Source organism: Ochlerotatus camptorhynchus, unplaced genomic scaffold (genome assembly GCF_037179485.1).
Source record: "Ochlerotatus camptorhynchus isolate MF236.1 unplaced genomic scaffold, CSIRO-AGI_Acam_v1.1 ptg000417l, whole genome shotgun sequence".
NCBI lineage: Eukaryota > Metazoa > Arthropoda > Insecta > Diptera > Culicidae > Ochlerotatus > Ochlerotatus camptorhynchus.
The window spans coordinates 550,930-577,707 of record NW_027040903.1 but is presented as its reverse complement, the minus strand read 5'-3'; the positions used below and the strand labels follow the sequence as shown (position 1 = coordinate 577,707).

The 26,778-nt window shown below is 37.5% G+C and overlaps 4 non-coding genes across 4 annotated transcripts; 2 read left to right on the top strand and 2 right to left on the bottom strand.

Moving 5' to 3' along the window:
* Positions 1 to 2,521: 2,521 nt before the first annotated feature.
* Positions 2,522 to 2,595, top strand: TRNAI-AAU (transfer RNA isoleucine (anticodon AAU)). The gene has a single exon. It is a non-coding gene; the product is annotated as a tRNA-Ile (tRNA).
* Positions 2,596 to 16,176: 13,581 nt separating this feature from the next.
* On the bottom strand, positions 16,177 to 16,250 carry TRNAI-AAU (transfer RNA isoleucine (anticodon AAU)). Its single transcript has one exon. It is a non-coding gene; the product is annotated as a tRNA-Ile (tRNA).
* A 2,541-nt stretch (positions 16,251 to 18,791) lies between these two features.
* On the top strand, positions 18,792 to 18,862 carry TRNAG-GCC (transfer RNA glycine (anticodon GCC)). The gene has a single exon. It is a non-coding gene; the product is annotated as a tRNA-Gly (tRNA).
* Positions 18,863 to 24,321: 5,459 nt separating this feature from the next.
* TRNAK-CUU (transfer RNA lysine (anticodon CUU)) lies at positions 24,322 to 24,394 on the bottom strand. Its single transcript has one exon. It is a non-coding gene; the product is annotated as a tRNA-Lys (tRNA).
* Between the last annotated feature and the right edge of the window lie 2,384 nt (positions 24,395 to 26,778).

The window sequence follows — 26,778 nt, the reverse complement described above, 5'->3', positions numbered from 1 at the left end:
GCAAGAAAGTGTCATTATCAGCACGGATGTTCATTCGGCTGTTGGTTGATGTATGTAGGTGGCTGGCTATGAATAGCACCACGATACACGCTCAATATATTTTATTCATTATTGCTTATGTTATGATCGAAATGTGGACCGATTCAATTAGAAAAATAGAATACATTGGCTCGATAATTAATACAAATTATTTGAAATTATTGTTGCCATTTCAAGAACGTATCTGTAATTGTTAGCAATGAAGAAATACTAAAATACTGAAGAAATTGTAGGCATTGGCATTAACATGATAATTTTTTTTCAGAATTGTTTATTGAAACATGAAAAGTTTAGTTTAGATTTAACAGTTATACAACATTATTACACACATCGAGTGTCAACTGTAAGGGACTTTGAAAAAACATTACTGGGCTGTCAAAAGTTGATTAGCAAGCAACTTCGATTGAGCAGTTTCACGCCACATGATGAGTTGATCTAACTTCTCCGATTTGCATGAAACTTTGCAAATTGTATGTTATGGGTAATTATTCACATTTGAAATTGGCGTGTTTTTCAATAAATCGATGCAGAGAAACGTCACTCCTAATCGAAATGAATTCTAAGACAAAATTGTAGGGGAAAATAAAGTAGTATATTATAGGAACAATTTAAGTAGTATATTAATTTAAGTAATTTTGAGCAAAAACCTTTTTTTTTTGTGTGAAAATGCTAATGACAAAAGGAAATTTTTTGAAATATTGGAACTAGTGGATACTTAAACATTGAAAAAAAAAATAAATCTTAGAGTTTTCGACAGCAACTTTTGGTTAACCTTTTTGAACTTTTTGTAAGTATTTTATTTTTTTCAATTTATTCTATATGTAATTTTGCACAGAAAAGTATATTGGACACTTTCAAAGTGTTTTTTATGTTACTTCATACGCGAAGTTAACGATTTTCAGAGTTGGTTGGAAATGCTAACATGAAGCTTTAGTGTGATGATTTATTAGCTAGAGAATGATCTTTTAGAAGAGGGTAGGTGGATAGTTCCGTTAGAGTACGGCAGTATGAAAATTGAATAGAAGTTGAAAATGAGCGAAGGGCCATTAAAGCGACAGTTTTTCAAGATAAACGCACATTTTTGCCTAGCCCGTACGATGTACGCGGGGACTTGAAGTATGTCTCCAAGTCCACAGGCAAAAATGTGCGTCCCTCTTGTTGCTCATAAACTGACTGCGGCTGTGGAATAGTTCTAGCGACGTTTTCATCACTACCTAACAACACAATAGTTGGGTAAAGAAGAACTGCATTATAACACACCATCGACTGGAAATGCTCTCGAAACGTGGGGCTTTAGGTAGTGAGGACCACACAATGGTTGCTGCCGAGAAAACAGATGATCGCGTGGCACACAACAAGAGTGGCCTGCTTTTGTCGACAGCCGAGTGAACACTCAACTAAATTTTCAATAGCGACCAAAAACATCCATAAGTACCGTCCCAATGACGCGCTCATCTACATAAAATTGATAAATAGCTGACTTTTAGCAATGGGCCAAAATATAATATCCATAGGCCAACATTAGAGCCATTTCCCCTATTCGGTTTTGATACAGTTGTCGTTCTTGCCTTTATCGCAAAGAAACGATTCTAATTATACCCTTCGACGAGTGAGCGTACTCCTCAAAGAATTAGAAATCACATAGAATAGAAGACCAACCCATTTTTCCTGTTTCAAGGTCATCCTAAATGGAGTACAACCCTATCAGCATAACAAAGGATTAAGAATGTGTTCCTGTGAAAAACCCGTCACCATAGTTTGAAGAAGTTATTCAGTTTATACCGTACATGAGTGTGGGTAATTTATTTACAGTGTACTGTTACCTTGTTAAAGCGCATGCGTAAAGTATTTTTATTTTTAGCCCAATGTAGCTGGTATGGGTACATATGGATTCATCGGATGGAGTTCATTGGCTACTAAATACAATAAAGACGAAACGTATCAGTGAATGTGAATCGGTTTCTTGTTGCTGCACCAGCATATTAAATTCGAATGATATTTGACTGGCGTTTGAAGATGGATTACATCGTTTTCATATGGGTAGGCAGCGACGATTTAATCAAGTCACCTCTACTTCTACATTCATGTTTTCTAATGTAACTTTAAAACGAACGGTGTCACATTGAAGTGGCTTGAATTCGTGTGAACTAACTAAAATTGACGTAATTCATTTTCCATAACATTTGTTTTACCGCTTCGCAATTTCACGGGCACACATCTGGCGATCTACTCAATGGACAACGTTCAAAATGAATCTACATGTCTGCTACAGAGAAGCAAGCATTTCTTTTAATTTTCAATTCTGTATGACTTCTGGATGGCAAGATCAGTGCCAGTGAAAACGTGAAGTGGAGTGATTTATGAACCTTCACCTTAAAATTTCCTGTTATATTTTAGAAGTCTTGTTGCTAAATTTTGAATTGAATAATTGAATTTAGTAAAAAGTAAATAAGAACATCTTTGGGACATTGTATCTTCAAGTGGCCCCATAGCTCAGTTGGTTAGAGCGTCGTGCTAATAACGCGAAGGTCGTGAGTTCGATCCTCTCTGGAGCCAAATCTTTTTTAATTTTTTTTACGTTTTTTAACCAACACAGTAGGTAGACGGCAAGTGGGAGCATTTAATATGTTATTAAAAGTAAATTAAAACCTTTGCATACTCACGCTTTTTCGCCTAAAAATAGAAACCATCTGCTTCAATTTAATAATTTCTTGATCGATTTTGATGAAACATTTTTTAATCGATCAGGAATTGTTTCAATAATCGGGCTATTGTTTCAATCAATCGATTAATTTTCCTCTCTATCTCCCAACATTCCAAAAGGGCGGAACTGCTTTTGTAAACAACGGCTTTAGTAGTCGATTTCTCATGAATAAACTAATGGCACCATCAAGTAGATGAATGTTTCCCCTACCAGCTGACATCGTTAATTTACAGGAGTGAGCTTTGTCATTGTTTACAAAAGCAGTTTCGCCCTAATTAAATGTTGGCACTGAAAATTCCTAGCGACTTTGCTAAAGAAACATTATTTCTGTTCTTAACGTTCTCATTTTAGAGCAATGTTTCAGAATTGAGTTAGAGTGTATCTTAAAATTCCCTTTGTTTGAATTCAAAAAAGTGATCGCGTGGGAAAGCAAAAGTCTCTAGCAAGCAATGTTATGCAAGAGTAGGCATAGTATTAATGCGCAAGGTTGATATAAAGATATAACACTCAATGTTCGCAGATGACACCTCCATCATCTGTAAGGGTCGAGTGATCCGTGCTCTGACGAGTAAACTACAATCCAGCCTGGATGCTCTGTCCGACTATTTCAAGAGCTGGAAGATTTCTATCAATGCAGCTAAAACACAAACCATTCTGTGTCCACACTCGAATTCTTCTTCTTCTTTTCTTTATTTAACGTCGGTCTCTGTTACGCAATCTAGTGCCAATCACCGAATGTGCAGGAAGGCAGCTTCCACACCTGCGTAGGGTATCACTCGAATTCACCTCGGCTTGTTCCGCCTGCTAACGTTAAGATCCATCTTGATAGCACTCCCATTGAATGGTCGAGTGAAGTAGTCTACCTTGGTCTCACCCTCGATAGCAAATTGCTATTCCGATCCCGTGTGGACAAGACATCCACCAAGTGTAACATTTTGATCATGTCACTCTACCCTAAACAGGAAGTCCACCCTGTCCTTTAAAAACAAGCTTGCTGTCCACAAACAGATCATTCTGCCGGCTATTGAGTATGGTATGCCAATCTGGGAGAGTTGTGCTAAGTGCCACCGTGAACTCGTAATTCTGAGATTCACCACCTGGCCGGTCTTCAAACACTCGAGGAGCGAAAGATGTCCACGCTAGAAAGGTTCAGAGTAGCCTGTCTGCGATCAAACCACCGATCATTCGTGATTTGGTAACCTAGTTCAAGTAGTTAGGTAGGTTCCTGTGCTCAAATAGGTAGGTTATGAAATTTTTATATTCAAACGAAAACAAGCCCTTAAAAGGGTATCCTGTAAATTAGCGCTAAACGCAATCATCATATTAGAATAACCAATTAACTAGAACAAAGATGAAGAGCCAAAGGCTAACCAATTGAAATGTTAAACCAGCAAATAAGCGTAAATTTGACTACTACCAAAGAAAGGAATAGCAACTTTATACAAACGCTGATTCAGAAAGTGTTTACTCTGACGATTGAAAAATCAACATCGATGTTTTCTTCCTTCAATCATTTTATATTTAGCGTGTTCGTTTATGCCAGCTTAATCTGACATAAAACGGTATAATTTCTGACTACGTTTTGAAATGACCGTTAGCGTAACAGTTCATCCTGCTTAATACGAACTGTTGTTTTAAAGCTCACAAAAATTTGTACAAACAAGTTTTTGTATTTATGCATATGCTGGCCATATCTAGATTAACATTTCAAGAGGTCCTGTCTGCATTTATCTATTAATTTCAGGATTCATTCGATATTCTAATTGAGTAACCACAGTTTTGCAAACATGCTTCATGCTATTTGTGCCAAATGGTTTAAAGAAAAAAATGTAATCTTCTTCTTTTTCTTCTTTGGCTATTATGCCCCAACTAGAAGTTTACGCTTGCTCTCAAATGAGGGGATTAGAGGCAACGGGGTGCAAGTGATTTTGATTTATTCTCTTCATCGACTTCGTCTTTCGTTAATAATTCAGTGGCAAACATATTACTTGATGCGGTTGCTATTCTCCATAAGCTCCTTTATCAAACTATGTAGCAGAAATAGTATGAATACATCTAAGGGAGGCTCTAAAAGATGTAATGTATTACATATCTACCACATATAATAACAATCACAACAGTGAATGTTTTTGCAACGATATAAAAAAATTGTGAAGAAAATCGATCGTATTGAAATGTTTTATACAAAGATACTGCATTCGTCCAAGTAGCTCACTAAATCATAGACCGAGTGAAGGGAGGTGATAAAATTGATATATGTATATATATATATATTGTTGAATTATTGAATCATTGTCACCATTATTGAATTATTGGTAGCTGAATTTTTACACTACACGTTGCTATGTGTGAGTTTCGTTATTGTGCAATATCTTGTAATATTGACCATATCTCAAATCAGTGTCTTCAATAAAGTTGTTCTCATGACCATGACCTTCCAGGTGTTAGACATATAAGTTCTTCCGTTAGATCTATTTTGAAAATTATTTAAAAAAAATTATGATTTCAGTTTGAATATTTCTGCAACAAGAACAACATAAAGTGATCAGAAATCGATTTTCGACACCATTTGTGAATAAGGTAACAGTTGTTGGGAAATTTTAGACCCCACTCATTTTGCGTAGACAACCGTGAATATGTTTAATAAAATGTTCCATTATTTTTTTTATCTTTCTTGTTTATTGGAATATAGTAATACGAAAAAAAACACGACTCTTGTAAGTTTGATATTTATTACAAAACTTACTTTTATAGTGACAAGCTTGAAAACCAAAAAAGAATAAAATGATAACAAAATGAACCAATAGAATGATTATTCCTTTCCGAAAATTAATTTTATTGAGGATGTACCAACAGTAACAGTAAACAGAAAAAAACCAAACTTCACAAATGTTCATTTTTTTGGCCTTGAGATTGCCAGCAGTCTTTGTTCTCTTTTTACCGGAGAGTTTTTTCAACTTGAACGATTCGTTCAAAGACTTGATTTTTGCTTTCATCAGCATATTAAAGTAACGATCAACGATTGATGCTTTGCATGAATGACAAAGAAGTTCACCATCTTCTTTTTTCAACACATATTCTGCTATCCGGGTTTTGATCCCTACAGGACTTTCGCGAAGTAGGTCGTCAAAATTTTTGTTGAAAACCGATACAATGCTTGCAAGATAGTTTTCGAGTCCTTGACTTACCATTTGCTGTTTGACACCTTTCAAACGAGCAAATGTTGAATTTTGCTGGCCAGATTGTGCATCACTTCTCAGGCGGTCGATGCATTGCTTGTGGGTAACTGTGGAATATATCCAACCGGCAGTGTAGTTTATGTTGTTTATCTGTGAGCAATCAAACTCCTCCAGCTCTTGGTTTAGTTCAACAGCAGGTAAAAGGGTTACAGGCTTTTCAATAGTTAACTTAGAAAAATCATTCAAGCTGAAAAGCCCAACACCCGCATCTTGCCTGCTGTTGGCTTTATCGCTAACACGAAGAAGCTGGTTGATAGCTGCTGCTCTATAAGCCGACTTGAATGCAAAAGCGTCTGGTCGATCATTCGTACCATTCGCCATCCGTATTACGCAGAAAAAGTTTTCCAAGCAATCCTGGTTTAACGCTCGTGTCTCCAGGCTCTCAATATCGTGGTTGTCACGAACGTCATCGAACAACATTTTTAAGGATTTCATGTTAAGTAGCCAGCCATGGATAAACCATGGCTGTCTACTTTGCTTCGGTAGAGGCTTGTATTTCGTAACCTGAAAGTGATTGTAAAATTTACTTATTTATGATTGAAACAATTTCTATGTACACTTACATCTGAGATATTTTCACATTGTTTATCGACAAAGATAAGCTGCTGAAATCGGTTAACTATTTGTAGCAGGAAGTTCCAATGGAGAGACTGTTCCGTTAATGGTTTTAAATAAACCTGTTGACATAAGAAATGTATAAATACAGACTTTCCTTACTAAATGAAAATCCCGTAAAAGTATACAAGATGACAGGTAGTTCACCGTATACCCGAAATTGCTAATTTTTTGTAGATAACTAGTTTAGGATTGACTTTCATCTCAAACAAAAAATCAACTTGATTGGTAGAAGGACAGCCGAGAAATAACGGTGGGTTAACGTCACCATATACCGGGGGATTCATGTACCGCAATTCTTTCTTATAACGGTGATATTAACCTTTTAGTAGTCACGCTGGTGCACTGAGTACACTCGTAAAAAACCCACTATTGAAACATGATTTTTTCCACCAGTTTAAACATCACTAGAAAGAGGTAGAGTTGATCTTTAAATAAATAGAAAACCCGCATCAACAGAAGTGAAATTTTGTTTTTAAATCGCTTGCATTTTTCTATGATTTGACGCGACTGCTAAAAAATTAAGATTTTAATGTTTGTGACAACCCTACTCTTGAACCAATAATTGAACCATTCTAACTCCAACGCCAAACCACTTAGCGATCAATAAAAAAAAATGCCACACACAGATATACACGAAACGAAAATCAATTATTTTATTCATGTGTTTCACTTATACATTTTTGCCAAAGCATCAGCCTTATACATTCCATAAGACAAACCATAAAAGGTATGTGTGACCGCTTATACATTTCATTTGACACATGATCTTCATTAACTTTTTGCAAGGCGTCTGCGTATTAGTTGACTTATATATTTTATGAATAATCAGCAATAGAAATTTGCCAAAAGGTATAAGGATATTTCTATCCGTGTAGAAGCATACTTCATTCGCAGAACAACCCATAACTAAACAGTATTAAGTCACAGACATACAGTTATAAATGTTAAAACCTGTTTTTTTCGTTTTGAGAATAACTGTGCAGAACATTTTTTTTTCATCAATTTATGTCATCAATCAACGAGTTTTGGGAAGGACATGACCCGGGAAAATAACCATATAATAAAATACAATAATAACACATTCTATTTCCAAAAATTGATGATATTGTGCATGTATCATGCAAATAAATTAATCACATTATTATTACGGTCATAATCTATAAAACCCTCCAGATTATCACAAACGAAGGGTAATCTAGATGGTAAAACTATTTCACAAAAGGTTTGGATGATACGCCGAATACGTCGTTATGCTCTGTTATATGGTTAAGTTTTATTAATGGTTTTATTTAGTTGGAAATTACAACAATAGAAGAACAAAACAATCAATGATAAATGGTTCAAGTATGCTTCGGAAAAGTGATTAAACTCTCTTGTTGTATTGTAGATTGCCCAATTTATAATAGATTATATTGTTAAAACACTGAATTTTATGGTTATGTTATTGTTGTGTGCAATATAATTTATTGTTTATACAACAAATTACTATGCATGATTACAATATATTTCATTGAACATCTATGATTTCTTTTTACGGGGAAATACATGTCACCTTGAATACAAATTAAAATCTACTTAGCAAAAAATGCACTTACCTTATTGCATTTCCGAACATTATCGGTGGCGTTGAATACGTCGAAAAGTTTGTCAATGTCTTCTATATACTTTGTTGTATTCAGGCATTCTTCAGACAAATCTCCGTTGGTAACGTACATTTTGATTGCAGAAGACACGGTGTTGCTGAGTGTTTCAGCTGCCACGCCTACCCTCATTTCTCCAAAAGCAGGTAGAAATATGTGCTTATTGGTCAACTTTGGGGCGGCTCTGGGTAGCCTTTTACAGTCTTCATTGTATAATGACCTTATGTGTTCCCATTTTATTATACTATTGTCGTAAACTGCATTGTGATGCAGCAAATTATTGCGGGATGACTTCAATAAATGCGGAGGATCATAAAAACAATACACCTTTGATCCATTGTGTTCCAAAAAAGGTCGGTCCAAGCTGATCCCCAATTTCGTAAACAGTGATCTAGTGGAGTTCTGGTCACAGACGATCACTTTTGGAATAAATCCGGTACTTTCCACAAAATCAAGAGCGTTTTGGATTATAGTTTGTAGTTCGTTTGTCTTAAAACCATTTTTGCTAAAAAAAATAGCCAATGCTCTGCTTAAACCCGGACTTTACACCTTTGATCATAACAACTAAAACCGACGAGGCTGCAGCATCTGGTACGAAACCGCCATTAGGAAGCTTAGTTGGAAATCCCAAAACCACATCGGGTTTTGCTTTTCCCAAATATGTTATATTTGGTCGTAGCATAGAGGTAACTCTAAGACAAGTAGGTCCCGAAGAAACGTGCTCAAATTTTTGGCTAAGCTCTGGTACTATCTTCGGTCCCAAGCTAGTCGAATCACCCCTCGAAACATAGGAAAATCCAATAACCCCTCATTTTATCTGTCAAATTTTCATAGCAAATCAAAACAAACATTATATAGTACTAGAATTTTGACTAGAATGGGGTACGTTAATCGATTTGCTTGGGACCAATAGGCTAGTCAAGTAGTGAGCCAATTTAAAATCGTTAGTTTCGTATTGATTGTTGGTCGTAGTGCCATTTCATCTATTGTGATAGATACAACTTTTTCCGATGGAACAAGCAGCTTTGATTTCTCTCCCAAAATGATCTGGATATTGTCATTAAATCCCTCAACAATTCTCAGATGCCTGAGCAATTTTTTAATCAGGGATATGCTCGGTAGCCTAAAGACCTTTAGCATTTGTCGGTACGCACGGGTAGAACAATAGTATAGGCCTAATGCCATTGATTTAGTTTTGTCAGAGTACCTTGCTCCCTTTAGTCGCCTAGACGCATTTCTTTGTAATTCGTTTAGTATGCTATCATATATCGTGGTATCTGGTTTAGATAGCTTCGTTTTCTGGTTAAACTTTGCTTCTTTTTTTCCAGTAGTCAAGAGAATCATTTTTTCTTTTCATTGCTTGTGATTGTACGTAACCTTTCCTCCGCAAGCGCAAGATTTCACCTTTCATCGATCTGACCATCTTAAGAGCCTTGCTGTACTTATCTAATGTACACGCATAATCGTGGTCATGTGTATTAAACTGCAGCCTTTTCTTTTTCAGACCCTTTTTATTGTGTACAACTTTGCCAGTCTTCTGCTTTGTATTAATTATACCAATTTCTTCGTAAGCTCCAACGGGGATATCTTTATCCAAAATGATTTCCGGATAATCAATGTCATCACCTCCAATCTTCAAAGAAGGAACAGCGAAATATCGAACCCTAACACAAAAATAACATCATGTAATACAATAGTATTTAGGAAACAAGTTGCAGGAAGATTTTTCAGCACGAGTCGTACAATTATTCACAAGGCAGAGTTGGATAATTACGACGAGAGCTGACAAAATCGAATTATGCAATATGTTGAATGTAAATTTATTTGTTAGTTTTCTGCACTCAAGAATTTGTGAAAAATTACATTAATGACCCGATTTTGTCAGCTCTTCCGCTCATACAACTTTCAACACTTTCAGTTAACCAATTCCTAGCAAACATAGAGTTACAATCTCGTCAATGTATGTTTTTCGGAAGTTGAGATCGGTGCTTTTGAAATTCTGAGGTTTACTTCCCGCATAAACGCGAACCATACCTTACCGAAAATGGTTACAAATTGTTTATAATCCCTGCTAAACTTTAACTGAAATGGTTATGGAACTTTACATGAACGTTTGTGTGATAAAGTTTTAACCTTATGTATTATGGTTTTTTGGAAGTGAACCTTACAAATAATGGGTTGTTAGAACCATTACCATTCTAAATTCTTGTTTTCTCCATACATTTTCTGAAAGAAAACTATATTAGAACCTTTTTACTTATGGTTTGAGAATTTTAATGGTAATGGTTATGGTAGTCAGTAAGGTCCATGGATGGTTTTGTATTGTCGGTCAACTTTACGTGGAATATATCGCGAATAGGTTGCTATACGGGTATACGTTACTATACGAATGAATTGTATTGGTAGAAAAATATTTCGTTTGTTATAAAACCGCTTTAAAGCAGTCAAGCTGTACTTATACCTGTCATTAAAACTGGTATAATGCTAACTATATTTTCCGTGTAAAAAGCGTACTTTCCACCGCTAGGTGGCTTTCTAAAGTACATTGATTTTTTTTCACTTTTCGAAGCAGAGATGAGCTTCCTTTCTTTGCTACTACTAAAGATATAACACTTCTCCCCCTCGTAGAATGAAAGCTGCACTAAGTTATTCAAGGATAGTTACAAATTCAATTTCTTGGAGGTTTGATTACCCGACTGGTTCGACGTAGCATCGGAGCAGCTTCTAATGCACGTACTCGATCACCATCCAAGAACTGACGCATAGCAATGTCAGCTTTACTTGAAGCTTCGTTCGTCGGCAGCAGCAAGTCGAGAATCTGTTGACCAAACACGAGCATTGACGGTGAATTTCCGGTAGATGGATCAATCATGTTGCGGTTGGTAAGAAGAATGTTTGACAATTCCAGGTTCAGCTGAGACTTGGAACACTTCAACGCCTTCAATTTCTGTTTCAACGTTTCGACGCACCACTCGGCTTGTTCATTCATTGCCGGATGCCTATTTTGTGAACTACGCCATTCATCTTCAAGAAGCGCTGAAAAACCTCCGAAGTAAACTGGACACCATGGCGGTTCACCATGACTGATGGAATGCCAAACGTACTGAAGATCTCGCGACACATGCTAACCGTACATTCGGCCGAGATGGATCTGCACACTGCAAGAAGTAGGTATCCACGAAAGGACCCGCAAAATCAATATGGACCCTTTGGAACGGTTCACTTGAAGTTTCCCAGCAATGAAGATTCATCTTCGCAGGTTCCGCCCGTATCGACTAGCAGTCGGCGCAGTTCGCTAGCAATTCTTCGATCTCTCGAAGGAGTGTACCGAAATATGTAGCACACGTTTCCGGAGAACTGCAGGCACGTACACTCGCATTTCCCGAAGCAAGCATACTTGTTGTGGGGAAAATTCGTCCTGATCGATTCCAAATCGATCCTTCGCCTCCACCAGCTGACCGTGCTTGATTCCTTGGATCAGCTTTTGCACCGTCTGATCCCCCGCAGTAGCTTGACCTAACTCGGCAGCAGTCAAAGGGTACAGTATCAATTTGACTTAACTGCACTGCATCAGACTTCTTAATCTTATTCTGGGGATCAACGGAATTCCGAAGCCGGATCTCGTAATCGAAACTCTCCAAATGCGTAACGTAATGTTGCATCCTCAATGCTGACATGACTGGCAACCCTTTGTGCTCTCTGAAGATCTTCGAGATAGCGTGATTATCGGTAAGCAAGCTGAACTTCCGTCCGTACAAGTACTGGAAAAACTTTGTAATTCTGCTGCACACGATTCAGGGTCTGGGATGCGAACTGTATTGGACGTTCCGTGCCATCTGGATACACGTGACTCAGCACGGCTCCTACTCCGAAGAGTAAAGCGTCCGTAGCAAGCAGCAGTGGTAGTTCGGATGAATAGTGCACAAGGAAGTTGTCGGACTGCATCTGTTCCTTCACTTTCTTGATAGAATCTTCGCATTATTTGGTCCATCTGAATGGAACATCGTTCTTGAGCAGGTTGTTTGGAGGATACAGGACCGTGCTGAAGCTCTCGAAGAAGCCGATGAATTACCGAACTTCATCCTTGTTTTTCAGCCTTGGCATTTTCTTGGATAGCTTGTACCTTTTTTCCGGATCTTATGAATCCCTTGCTTATCGATCGAGTAACCGCAGTACTCAATATTGTCCACAAGGAACTCGCATTGGTCCTTGTTCACCTGTATTCCGCTTTTGTTTAGTCGCAAAAGTACCTCCTCCAGCCGACGCAAATGAAATTAATCATATTCACCCGTGATCTTGATGTCGACCAGGAAAACACTAGCTCCTTCTATTCTCTGCAGTATGGCCTCCATCTGCCGTTGCCAGATAGCTGGTGCCGATGCGACAGACACCATACATGAGTCGACTGGGTCGGTAAAGACAACGGTAAGTACTCAGCGTGAGTATTTCACGATCCTCCGGAGCCACTTCCAGTTACAGGTACGCTTGGACGAGATCAATCTTGCTGAACTTATTTCCTCCCGTAAGCGAAGCTAACAGCTCGAATGCAGTAGGCTGTGAATGCTTGCCCACCACGAGGTTCACGGTCTGCTTGCAATCTCCAAAAATCCTCACTTGGTTCTGTGACTTTTTCACAGGCACAATCGGTGTTGCCCAGTTACTAGAGTTAACTTTCGTGAGCACACCCTCTGCAACCAGCTCCTCCAATTCAGCCTCTACCGCTTTCAGCATATGGAACGGTATCTTCGGTGCCTTGAGAAACACCGGCCGAGCATTGTTCTTCGGTGGTAGGTTAGTTCGGGAAGTTTTCCAGAACCTCCTTTAATGCAGCATAACGATACGGGAAAAATGTAGCAGCAATCATATTCACCATTTTTAACCCTGGAACACGTTGTTCCAGTCTACCGCCATCTCTTTCAACCACTCACAGCCTAGTAACGGGTGCTTACCAGAATTCACAACGTACAACGACATCGTCATTGTCTTTCCCGCAAATAGTACGTCTAGTACGAGTTTCTTGCTGCTCGTCGTCGGTTTGACAGTACAAACATCACGCACATCCGCACTCCAGGCGGTTTGACGATCGCCGGATTGGTCCACGTAATTTTTCTGAAGGAACCTAATAGATTGTAAGGAAATATCGTAGAACTTTCGAAATCTTTTTAGACATTAATTGAACTGCGTAGGATTTCTGGAAAGAGATGTGATTTGTAGACTAGACTCAGCAAGTTTTATAGATGTTCAGAGAACTTCATCAAACATTGTTGACCATTTGCGAAGTATAGAGAAATTAAGCGATTTTTTTAGAAGAGTAACTTCGATGGATTTTTATTTATGGATTTTATTTAGGGGACATTTAAAGAAATTCAGGGTGCTTTGTAAACTTTCGGGAAATCTTTGTAGAATTGGGAACCATACCATAATAAAAAAAATGTTTAATTTTAAGAAACATTATTAACCGGTCAAGTTTAATGGACTTAAAATAAATCAGGAAATTCAGTGAAAATTTAGGAAACATTGAAGAACTTCAAACAACTTTACAGAAAATCAACGAAATTCTAAAAAGTTTAAATAACTCTGTAGAAGTGCAGCTAACTAAATAGGAATTCTGATAACTTTGTAGAAGTCAAGTATACGATTCAAGAAACTTCGTAAAACTTCATAGAAGTGATGAGATTTTATTTAAGTTCAAAAAACTTCGTAGAAGTTAAGACAAAATTGTAGAAGCTCAGCGAACTTCGTTCTACTTCTACTTCTAATTCAGAGAATTTTGAACGTCAGGATTTGATTTTGGATTTTACTGGAAGTTTTGGGATTTTTGTTTTGTTCAGATGTTTAGGAAAGTTCATAGAGAAAGTTCAATTCTTTCCTGAAGCTGGAGAAGATCATGAATGTTCTGAGATCTGGGCTGTTGGGAGGGTTGTGGTCTTTGGGTACCACAACCACGTTGTTCGCATCGTACCACTCGATTACCTTTTTCCCATAGTGGCAGCTCGCCAAGTCCGGCCAGAACAGCACAGGTATATTATGTTGCTTTAGGGAATGGTAGCAGCCGCTTTTCCAGGCACTCCTGGACGTAGGTCTCTTGATTGATGGTTCCCGTAGTAATGAAAATGCCGCTTTTTAGGCCACACGTGCATATGGCCTGCCAGACGAGATATTTTTTCGGGAACTTCGATAGTTTGATGGTTTTGAATATTTCAGCCACCAGGAAAAGGGAACCTGATGCGGTATAAAACTCCTGCCCCGGAAGCTGCTTGAAATCCGCCTTCACATAAGTTTCGTCGTCCATGACGACACAGTCGAACTTTGTGAGCAGATTCGTATACAGCTTTCGGGACCGCTGCTTTGCCGACGTGTTTTGTTTGTAATCTCGGTTCACCACCTTCATCTTCTTAAACGTCGACAACCCGGCTCGTTTCTTGGCCCGCTGCACAGTAGTATGGGAGACATTGAGCTTGACAGCGACGTCCCGGATGGAGAGGTTAGGATTCTGCTTACATTTCACCGCCACCTTCTTCGTCGTCGCTGCCACGTCCGGATTACGATTGCCACCGCTTCCAGGCTTCCTGGCGGTCGACAGACGCTCTCCGAACAATTTTAAAACGTTTGTCACGTTTAATTTGGCCAGATCCAGCAATTTTGACAACTTGGCGTGTGAGAACGTCGGATTCTCTTACTGCGCGAGTAAAATTTTGACACGCTGCTCCTCTTGCTTGGACGTCATTTTGAAAACTGGAGAACAAATGGTGAAAACTCATAATAGCAACCATTGTATATACACTCAACTTCCAAATGCAGCATTTCAGCTGTTTTTAAAGCATTTTTAATAGAAATACGCCAATTCAAGACCAGCAATTGAAAAGGCCTCAACTCCATTTTGTAAACAAACCTTGGAAGGCCATTTTCTCATGAACCGAAACCTAAACCATTAATTCGCCAGCCTTAAACACAAACGGGTAGAGGAGAATTTCCCCTACCTGTTCGTTTTGTTGGTTTACGTTGGCGGACTTCGGTTCGGGAGAAAATGGCCTTACAAGGTTTGTTTACAAAATGGAGTTGAGGCCTTTTCAATTGTTGATCTTGAATTTGAAGTTGACCAATTTTTGCGCGTTCCAGACTTTAAGAATCAACTGAAAGAAATAATAAATTTAATTCAATAAAACGCACTTTGTTTCAGAACACTTAATTTTACATGACATATTTGTTTACGTTCCATGATTTACGTCAAAGCTGGATTATGACAACAGTATGTAAAAATAATTATTTCTAAGTGCGCAATTACGGAACTTCCCAGTAATCAAAAGGGACAATTCAAGAAACATTGGAGCAATTTTTCTGTCCCTCATGAATTTTTAAATGCCAAATTCCACCTTCACCACCTGCTGAGAACATGAAACTTACAAAAAAATCACATGTCAAATTCGCCGTAAGTCTTTCCTGACTTTAAAATATCAGGCTAATTTTTATTGTTGCATCTCAGGATTGGTTTTGATGTTCAAACGTTATGTCAATGCTGCGTTGCTAGTGAGTGGTCTGTAATTTGAACAAGGCATAAAATTACCCCCAGAAATTAAGGCACTTATAGTCTATTATAATATAGTATTATATTTTATTGATATTACCTATCATACATAAGAATATTTAACAATAACACTACATTTCTAGATAGAGCTGGAATTAGGGCGTAACAGCCTTTGTAAATAATGACTTCTATCGATGATTTCTAGGAACTCAAGGCACGCCCACCCAAACCAACATAACCGGCGGGTAGGGGAAGTCTTCTCCTACCCGAAGGTGTTGTTGATTTCCGTTGGCAAGCCTTAACTTTCTTAAAATCATAAAAAGAAGTCATTATTTACAAAAGCTGTTACGCCCTAATTCCAGCTCTATCTAGATTTGTTTTTTTACTGTGGAGCCTAATAAAAAAAGATTCTGGCTCCAGAGAGGATCGAACTCACGACCTTCGCGTTATTAGCACGACGCTCTAACCAACTGAGCTATGGGGCCTTATTGTTTTCCTCGGCATCTTAATTTTGCTCAAAACAGACTTCACAGACAACCTTAACCTTAGGTTGGCCGTTTACAAAGTTTACTACCAGGCGCTCATGCTGTGCAGTAAGCAAAGTCACCGATTTGCTTCTAAAGAAAAAAACAAAAACATCCGACAAGCAGCAAGGCGTGTGTGTGTGTGTTTGTGGCAGACTGGCCGTGGTGAAGCAGTCAACCTTGCAACCAGGTAAGCTTTTCCGTAAATATCACTCACTACCCGCGTCACCGGTCGGTAACAGGTGCATGTGCGAAAAACATGCAAAAGCTTGCGTACAGATCGAGCATTGTTTGAAACAATGAAGGAGTATGCAACCCTATTCGGCCTCTTCCTGTTGTCAATGGTTTCCCGGCTGCTAGGTAAAGAAGATGTCGAATTGTTGATAAGTGAGCGAAAGCAGGTAGGGTACCATCAATGAAGTTTAAATAAAGTCTGAGCCAAGAGGTAAGCTGCTGGTGTTAGAAGCAAACATATTTAAACATTGCTGAGCACTCAAGTGACGACGTCACTCTACCGAAAATTCCATACTGCGAACATATAGAATTACGTCACTACCAACAGCAGTTAGACCTAATATAAATGGCATTGGAGTGCCATTACCTTTAAATCGGAAATGAGCCGATAGGTACTTTAATAAGAATCTTCAATTTGAAAAGCATGTAGTTTGAGATGGTGTAAGATGCATCCCCGGGGCGAATTAACTTTTTGGCGTTTAAGGTCTGTTTCCACAATAATCCGAACACATCAAAACTTAAGTAAAACACAGATTTTGCATTATTTTTCAATTGTAGTTGTTTATTTCAGATTTATGGGATATGATATGATACACGACGTCAAAACATAGTTATTCGGTATTTGCATAAAATTTTCGAACTTTGCGCTTAAGTCCATCCATTAGGGTTTACACAGAATCCTCAGATACTGGGGTGACCGTCTTTGTCCAAATTGGAAGTTTTGATATCATTGATTGTTTGTTTCTTTTGAGAAAGCTTCCGCTTCATCAGAGTTCAATATCTCTCGATTGGACGTAACTCTGGACAATTTGGCGGATTTGCGGTTTTGGTTCAATACTCATTTCATTTGCATCGTACCACTCCATCACAGTTTTTGTCACAATGGCATGATGCCAAATCGGGACCAAACAAAGGGTTTTCTTTGTGGGTTTTGATGAAGAGTAGCAATCGCTTCTGCAGGCACTCTTTCTGGTAAATCTCCTTGTTGATTATTGTGCCTGTAGTTAGGTTTGTTTTGGGAAATTCCGATGCCTTTTTCGTCCTGAAAAACTCAGCTGTAGCATTTTTGGTCATAGCATAATAGAAAACCAGCCCTGGAAGCTGCTTGAAATCCTCCAGGACATAAGTTTCATCGTCAACAACGCATGAAAACTTCTTCAAATATTCGCAGTACAAACGTTAAGCCCGTGATTTTGCTGTCAAATTCTGTTTGTAGTTGCGATTTGGAACTGTTTTTACTTTTTATGACTTCAGCCCCAAACGCTGTTTTGATTTTTAGACAAACCCAGGTGAATTCCTATTTTACTAGCCAGCGTTCGAACAGAGAGATTTGAGTTTTCCATCAATATCCTCTTCACCTTTCGGTCCATGACAGGATCAGCACGTCTCCTCTCGATCGTCAAACGTTTGATTTGAGATGATTTGAGAACACCGTGAACAGTGGATTTAGGTAAATCATTTTTTTTCCGTATTGTCAAATTAGGATTTGCATTACGTCCGTACAAAATCCACTCGCGCACGTATTTTTCATTCATCGTCATCTTGAACACTAAACTTGGAATGTAAACACCAATCATAGTCTCTTTCATCAATGACCTCAGCGAAATTATTCACTCCAACGTACAATATTTCAAAAGCGACAGTGATGTGAAGGTGTCCGGATTATTTCGGATACATACCTTATTATATGAACACTATCGCAACTATAGGTACAAAAGCGTCAAAATCTTAAGGAAAATTAATTATTTTTCACCATTTTTGGGCTAATTTCAAGCTTCAAGTATGCAAATCTTCTTTACTGTAAATGATCAAAAATAAATTTATACAGTTTTCCATAACTATTCCGGCATAAACCCCCATACCACAATTATAGGAACACCACTATTACTGGAACACCTACCCTACACACTAAGATTATTTCACCGTGTGAAATTTTACCGAAATCTCAACAGCTGAACTTTCGGTAAACAGTTCGGTGATTTTTCACAGATTTCCTGTAATTTTTCACCGAATATCTGTGAAAACTACAGGAAATCTGTGAAAAATCACCGAACTGTTAACCGAACGTTCAGCTGTTGAGATTTCGGTAAAATTTCACAGGTTTCGGTAAAATTATCTAAGGGTGTGTGCTGTTTTTATTCTCAAAATTTTCGAAAAAAAAAAATCAAAAAATTAACAGCAGCTTTATTTTTGAATGTTGTCAAACATAAAGCAGCTATTGTCAATAACGAACAGTGGATTTTTTGAACTCCGCGAATTTGATAAGAAGCATCGGTGGTTCAGTGGTAGAATGCTCGCCTGCCACGCGGGCGGCCCGGGTTCGATTCCCGGCCGATGCAATGATTATTTTATTGTTTTTCTTGCAGTCAGTTTTGCGCCGCACAGTGGGGCAGCGAAGCCATTCGCGTGGCCAAAACCTCTAGCGCCGCTGGTTTGCTTTCTACAGCAATACAATGTTCTACAAAGTTGTTCAATACTAAAAGCGCCATCTTTTGAATGTTTCATATTAGTTCATGTTTACGCCACATAGGTGGCGCTCGAGTCTATCTTTTGAACGGAGCATCCTAGCCAAATGGTTTTTAGAGCAAAGTTGTGTAATTTGAAGTGTTGAGAAATGTTGTCCAAGACATCGAAACTCTATGACTCACATTAAGCGAGATATCGGGCAATTAGGAAAACTAACCTCTAAAATTGCGTTTTTTCCTTTTTTCACCTATATACGTCAAATGTAAAAGTTTTATACTCTGATAATTATCAAAATGGTTTGACTCATCCAATAAATACCCATTACTTTATATATCATGCCTTATTATAAAGCTATTAACATAAATGTCTCAAAAAAGTGATGTATAGAAATGTCAATTACTCAAAATATAGCAAAAAAGTAGCAGCCATTTTTTTTACAGTGATTAGTGTAGACCTTGCTGGATAAAATAACGACCACAGTTCAACAGGCAACTGCAGGCATTTTCATATAACATAATTTGAATATTGCTTATGGTAAATTCTTTAAAATTTGTTGAACTTTTGCTTTGTGTGTAAAACATGATAAGATGTTATTGATGAATGCAATAGATGCACTATTAGATTTTTTTTCCTCTGTTCGGGACATAACACCACTGCGACCAGTAATTCGATCTATTGTAGTATATCCCGTGTCCTTAGTTTAGTGCATGTCGTATTACTCCATCACTATTGAGAAATGATGAAGTATTCGGTTTTGATACAGTTGACATTCTTGCCTTCATCGCAAGGAATCGATTCTAACTGAAAGGTTCCGCTATTTATACCCTTCGGAGTTGGAACACCCTCCAAAGGCGCGCCCCTTTGTCAGTCAAAATTGGATTCCTTAACAACAAAAACAAGCTATGACACCGATAATGACCATGCATCAGAACCCTAGTCTTAACCACTTCAAACTAGGGAACAACGATTAGAAGATACACACTATTAGATTACTAGGAGACTTAAAACTGCTGGTTTAAAATGTCCATCCTCCAACGTCCTCCATAGTGTCCTTTCGACTTGTTTTGCGACTGTATCGTTCCCGAAATTTTCTGAAGTCTTTATTTCTGGCTTCCTGAGCCTCCTCGCTTAACATACCAATTGGAAGCAATGCAATTTGGATTGCTTGCGATCCGTGGATTGAAACCTTATGGACAGAGGCTGATATTGGATACCATTTATAAAGGCTAACATAAAGACGAGCAGTTTCTTCAGCAAAATTTCAAAATGCTGTTATTTTGATCGAAAATCCGGAAGACAACGTACGAAGAATTGTATCGCATCGGTCAATTAATACCAGTTCATTAATACCAGTTATTACACTTGTTTGGGTTGCGTTAGTGAAGAATCTGCGTGCTTTTGTGCTTTTGTGCTTTTGTTTCTGATTGTTTGTAATCTATTCAGATCAATAACATCTTATCATGTTTTACACACAAAGCAAAATTTCAATAAATTTGAAAGAATTTACCACACACACTTAGAAATAACTAATTTTACACGAGACGGAATCAATCTTTGACATAAAGTATGAAAAGTAAACACAAATTTCATGTAAAATTAAGGTCTCCGAGAATGAAAAGTTCGATACTCGGCGAAAACTACGTTTGATTGACTTGAATTTCGCGTCTGTTATGACTCAATTTTATGCCAAATTTGAAGCTCGTATATGTCAGTCTCAGAGCATCTAAAATTACATCAATTTTTCTAGGTGTGTATGCAATATTCAAATAATGTTATATGAAAATTCCTGCAGTGCCTGTTGAACTGTGGTCATTACTTTACCCAACAAGGTCTACACTAATCACTGTAAAAAATTAGCTGCTACTTTTTGCTATATTTTGAGTAATTGCCATTTTTATGCATCACTTTTTTGAGACATTTATGTTAATAACTATATAATAAAGCATGGTATAAAAAATAATGAGTATTTATTGGATGAGTCAAACCATTTTGTTAATTATCAGAGTGTAAAACTTATACATTTGACGTATATAGGTGAAAAAAAGGAAAAAACGCAATTTTAGAGGTTAGTTTTCCTAATTGCCCAATATCTTGCTTAATATGAGTCATAGAGTTTCAATGTCTTCGACTACATTTCTCAACACTTCAAATTACACAACTTTGCTCTGAAAACCATTCGGCTAGGATGCTCCGTTCAAAAGATAGACTCGAGCGCCACCTATGTGGCGTAAAAATGAACAAATATGAAACATTCAAAAGATGGCGCTTTTAGTATTGAACAACTTTGTAGAACATTGTATCGCTGTAGAAAGCAAACCCACTGTGCGCCGTTTAGACTGATTGTTTCTAGATTAGATGAACATAACAATAAGATCTATCTACCTACATTGATCGATTCTCTTCGTCGACTTTCTCTATCGTTAATTATTTACTATAGTCTATTCTATGCACACGAGTATTAATGGTTCGAAAGTGAGGATAACAATAACAAACCAACATTTTTGGTTTTTTCGTTTAAACCCGAAATTCTGTCAATGAAAAAGTGTTCACTGTGTGTAGGCAAGTAGAATCCAATGAACAAATTTTGGTTTTGAACGAAAAAACTGGTTTTTAATATTTCAAACTTAAACGCTGTCCAGACTGGAGAGTTATAACATGTTATAACGGTTGTCAAATAATTGCAACACAGAAACCACCATCAAGATAGTGATATAACATGTTATAACTCTGCAGTCTGAACGTACTATTAATGACGTTCCCTTTTGGTAATTTGTAGTTTGTCTATTGGGTTACGTCCAATTAAAAACAGTAATCCTTTCTAACGGATACGTCTACCTAGTCTTCAAAAATTAATTATACAGTACCGGTCATATTAGGGTACTAATGCTAGATTTTTGACCCTCTAAACAAGTTTAATGGACTGCAACTTTTTAATATGAGTATTGAAAATTCTAAAATTGTTACTGCTGATTGGTTAAATAATAAAAAAATAACGGTATTATTATATGCTTATTAAGTTGAATCAGCTTAAACTTCCAATAATTTTAGTAAAACGCATCTTATTTGACTACAATTTTTTTCAAATTGTTCGCTCTTGTATTTGTTTATTTAGTCGAAACATTATTTTATTCGAATACATCAGAATTGATGGTCAAAGAATATAATCATTTCTGAATCCATGATGGCAACTTTAATTTTTTTAAATTTCCTAAAATACACTACACTATGAGTATTTTGGGATCATGCATAATTTTTTGACAATAAATAAAAAAGTACGATTGATTTGATTGATTGTGCTTCAAGAAATTACAATTTTAAAAACAGTTTTCAAACAAGAATCGTTTTATTGAAAATGCTCATACTTCTCGATGAATGAGAAAGTCGATGAAGAGAATCGATCAATGCAGATAGGACGTTTTGAAATGTTTATCTTGACTTCATGTAGAGTCAACTCATCATCGCTCTAAGACATACCGGTAAATTTTGAATATTTGATCAACCCGCAGCCCAAATTTCAGCAATTTACACTTCACACACTGAAAAATTACAGCTCTTTGAACTTTTTTGGACAGCCAAACACTTTACAATTAGCCCTTTAATATGACTTAAGAGAGGAGCAGATTCAAAACAAACTGCCTTGGCAACCTCTACCTGGGAAGTTTCTGGCAACACTGCCAATGGAATCAAGATAGGCGATGATCGGTTGGGTCTGGCTTTGACAGTTCGTTTGGCTCAAAACCAGCCCGTCCGCTCCTCTCTTATACTAGACCCTTAATAATATAAAGCGGTTTTGTACATACTTGGAAATGAACTTGTGAACTGTTTTGCATGAAAACGTCAGTTTAATAACTTAAAAACCTTTCAAATAGGATGAGGTTGCGTCAAAATAAAATGATAAATTTATTTACTAAAATTTTGCCTGAAAATATTCAAGGATTAAAAAGGAGGATATTTTGAGGCAAAAGGAGGACATGTAAAAAAATTTTGAGCTTAGTTGTGATCTAGTAGAAAGATTTAAGGATAAAATCATGGCTGTGAGGTCGAAGTCGGAGTTGGAGGCATTTTGATGGAATTTTTTGGAGTCGGAGTCGGAGTCGGAGTTGGAGTCGGAGTCGGTAATTATACCAACTTATACTCCGGCTCTTAGATCATAATATTGATTTCAGATTGAAAATAGTAAAACTTTATTTAACGTGCTAAACTAAAACCATGCAATTCTATTCAGGATATTAAAACCTCTTTATTAAAGAAATTTGAGATTTCTAAGTGCCAGAAAATTAATTGATCCTCTGAATCTTAATATTTCGTATGGTATCTACCTAGTAATACGTAATGTAAAATGATGATTGTTGAGAACATATTGCATATTACACGTGCATTTTTGTTTATTTCTTTATTAAAGAGACTTTCAGCCGTGCTATGAATGTCTCAGAGGTATCACATTTCAAACAACATGCTCTCTAACACTTGTGTACATTCTGTTTATGAAATCAGCGCTTAAGCAACGATATTCGTCGACCATCATTGCTATTAATACACAGGGTCAACACAATTTGCAAGGCAAATATTGCAATATTAAACATTGTACAGTTGGTCATAAATCACAGTTTGAAATATCGGACCGTTTTGATACACGAGTAATGTCAGGCTTAAATTCAGCCATTTCGAATTCTGCATTTGATTTTTTTTTCAAGATATATTTTCAACAAATCATAGCAAGTAAACGTCACTTCTAATCGCAATGACGTTTGAGACAAATTTGTAGGAAAATATAGAAATGTGCTAAGGATTTATTGAAAAATGTCAAATGCATCATTTGTAATGTTTTGAGCAAGATTCAATATGGTCGAATTTTTGATTAAATGTGAATTATTTATTGCCCACAAATAAATGAAGTTTCATGCAAATCGGAAACGGTCGAGTCTGATCGATTTGTAATTTTGCGTGGAACTACTCATAAAGAAATCAAAACCCTCAAACGCGTAATAAAATTGATCAAGAAATAAAAAAAAACAAGTAAATATTTGCGAAAAGAGTCTTGAGTAAAGAAGAGTTGACTGTGTGAGGATTTGTTTTTCATTATCGAACAAAATGAGCAGAAAGATAAATTTATTTCAAATTTAAGTTAGAGTAAAACTGGAGCACTAGTGCTGTAACTGGCTCACTTACCCTACACACTAAGATTTTCGCCGAGATGGGTTCCACCGAGCAGCTCGGCATTTTATTTTGCTGGATCTCAGTGAAAAACTTGCCGAGATTCACAGGTGGTGGTAAGGTAACAAGCAGGAATTTTGTTGAGATCTCAGATAAACATAAATTTTGCAAAAATATCCGCCCAACGTGGGGCTCGAACCCACGACCCTGAGATTAAGAGTCTCATGCTCTACCGACTGAGCTAGCCGGGCTGTTGTACTTGTGAGTGTTCAAACCTTATTTGGTTTCACAACGCAAACAATGAATGTTACTTTAACAGATATGTAGGTAGCATCTGCATCCAATATTCATTCCATTCATTTTCTCATTCTCTAGTTCACGGCAGGTTACGGGTGTGTAAGTTAACATATGCCTACTTTAGGCTATATGCATACCTATATATATACGCTGTATGAATACAGCGCTCACTGTAAATTACTGTGGTAGGTAAATGGGGAACTGCGATTAAGACGCACAGTGAAGGTAAGAATTGAAGGTAGTAATTGATTGTTTGACGGCTCAACAATTGAATTATGTATTACTTTTACAATACATTGTATTTGATGCACTTCAGAATGCACAACTTGGTACGGGAGCTGTCAAATGTGAAAATATAAACAAAAAGAATACCAAAATTGCTCTTGCGACGATGTGATGTAAATTTCGATGTGCAATTCCTAAGGTTGTATGATGTATGATAATTGTCTACCACTCATTGTAGCACGGAAACTAAGTCCGATAGTAGTGGGCACTCCTCACTGATTGATTTGATCAAGCTTAATAACCTCTGATTGTCCTCAACATGTCACTGTATCAAGAGCCATAAACGGTTTGGGTGGATCGATAGGTAAATTCACCTATACGCCTCCACGGGATGGTAGAGAATCTCCTTCCAGCCATATGATCAAATCTTGATAGAGCTGGAATTAGGGCGAAACAGTTTTTGTAAACAATGACTTCTCTCGATGATCTCTAGAAAGCCAAGGCTCGCTCACTCAAACCAACGTCACCATCTGATAGGGGAAGACTTCCCCTTCCCGTTCGTTATGTTGGTTTGCGTGGGCGTGCCTTGAGTTTCGAGAAATCATGGAGAGAAGTCATTGTTTACAAAAGCTGTTTCGCCCTAATTCCAGCTCTATCAAGAAATAATTGGTCAAAAAACGAGCCGTCAGACAGAAGGATACCCCAATGAGTGTGGAGAAGAGCCCGCCCTTTTTCCACGAGATGTTAACAACAGGGAGTTGACAATTTCACTCTCCCCATCAAAATCGTTTCTATCGGGTGCCTTGATGGTCCATCCCAATCCCAGAATTGATTGTTTTGTATAGGTACATATATGACAATAATAAAAATCAAAAATTTAAAACGATCTCACCAACTTTCGCTAATTCAGTGCCAACATTTCAAAGGGGCGTAATTGCATTTGTAAACAATGGCTTTAGCCGTTGATTTCTCGCAAATAAAAGCTCACTCATGAAAATTAATTTCACCAACAGGTAGAGGAATGTTTCCTCTTCCAGCTAGCATTGTTAATTTGGAGGAGTGAGCTTTTATTTGCGAGAAATCGATGGCTAAAGCCATTGTTTACAAAAGCAATTACGCCTCTTTGAAATGTTGGCACTGAATTCTTCACCCTTCTGTCCAATTTTGCGCGCCTATTTGTGAACTCGTTGTCCTTCTCTGCATCACTGCTAATCGCTACTAGTTTCCTATGTTATTTCTGATGTGTTCTACGATATATCTTAGTATGATGATCTTGAATTCCTAGTTGCGTCTTATAAAACCGTAAAACCAAAGCGGAAATTTGTCATTGTCTCCGGGTATTTTCTTAACGAGCATCACAATTTTCGTATCGCCTGTGCTCCATGTTGTAGCGCTTCTTTCACTTTTACTTTGTTGACTGCATGGTACCGGAAAAGATATAGATAGGGGAAATGGATGTAATGTCGGCCTAAATGCCCCTAATTTGAGCCCATACATAAATTCAGAAATCGACTAAATTTTCAATAGCGACCAAAAATATCCATTAGTACCGTCCCAATAACGCGTTCATCTAGATAAAATTGATAAATAGCAGATTTTTAGCGATGGGCCCAATCTTAGATCCATAGGCCAACATTAGAGCCATTTCCCCTATATATAATATTGCTATAGCAATGATGTGATATAACCACAACGGGATGGCCGTTCAGAATGGTTCAACGGAGGTGAAATGAGGGAACATTTAAATTTAACATTAATTAGTATCAATGTTCCGTCATATCGTATCTTCAAAAGATCTTCGCAAGCACCACATTTCGTTCAGGCTCTCTGGAACTATATACATGTGATAAAATATGAAAAGCATCTTTTAAATTGAATTGCACATAACAATGTTCATCCCTTACTCACACATGAAATCTGCCTCGGCCAACCTGGCAGAACGAGCCTTAAAACTCACTGAATCAAAGGACAGATTGAATTATTCCGTAGGGCTCGGTGCGTCCTTGCAAAATATCCACAATAGCAATGCCTTTGCTCTATCCCTTCGGACCGACAGGGGCTGCAGATGGATCAGTTGCAAACGACTGTCGTAGCTCGGGGAATCGGAAGGGAT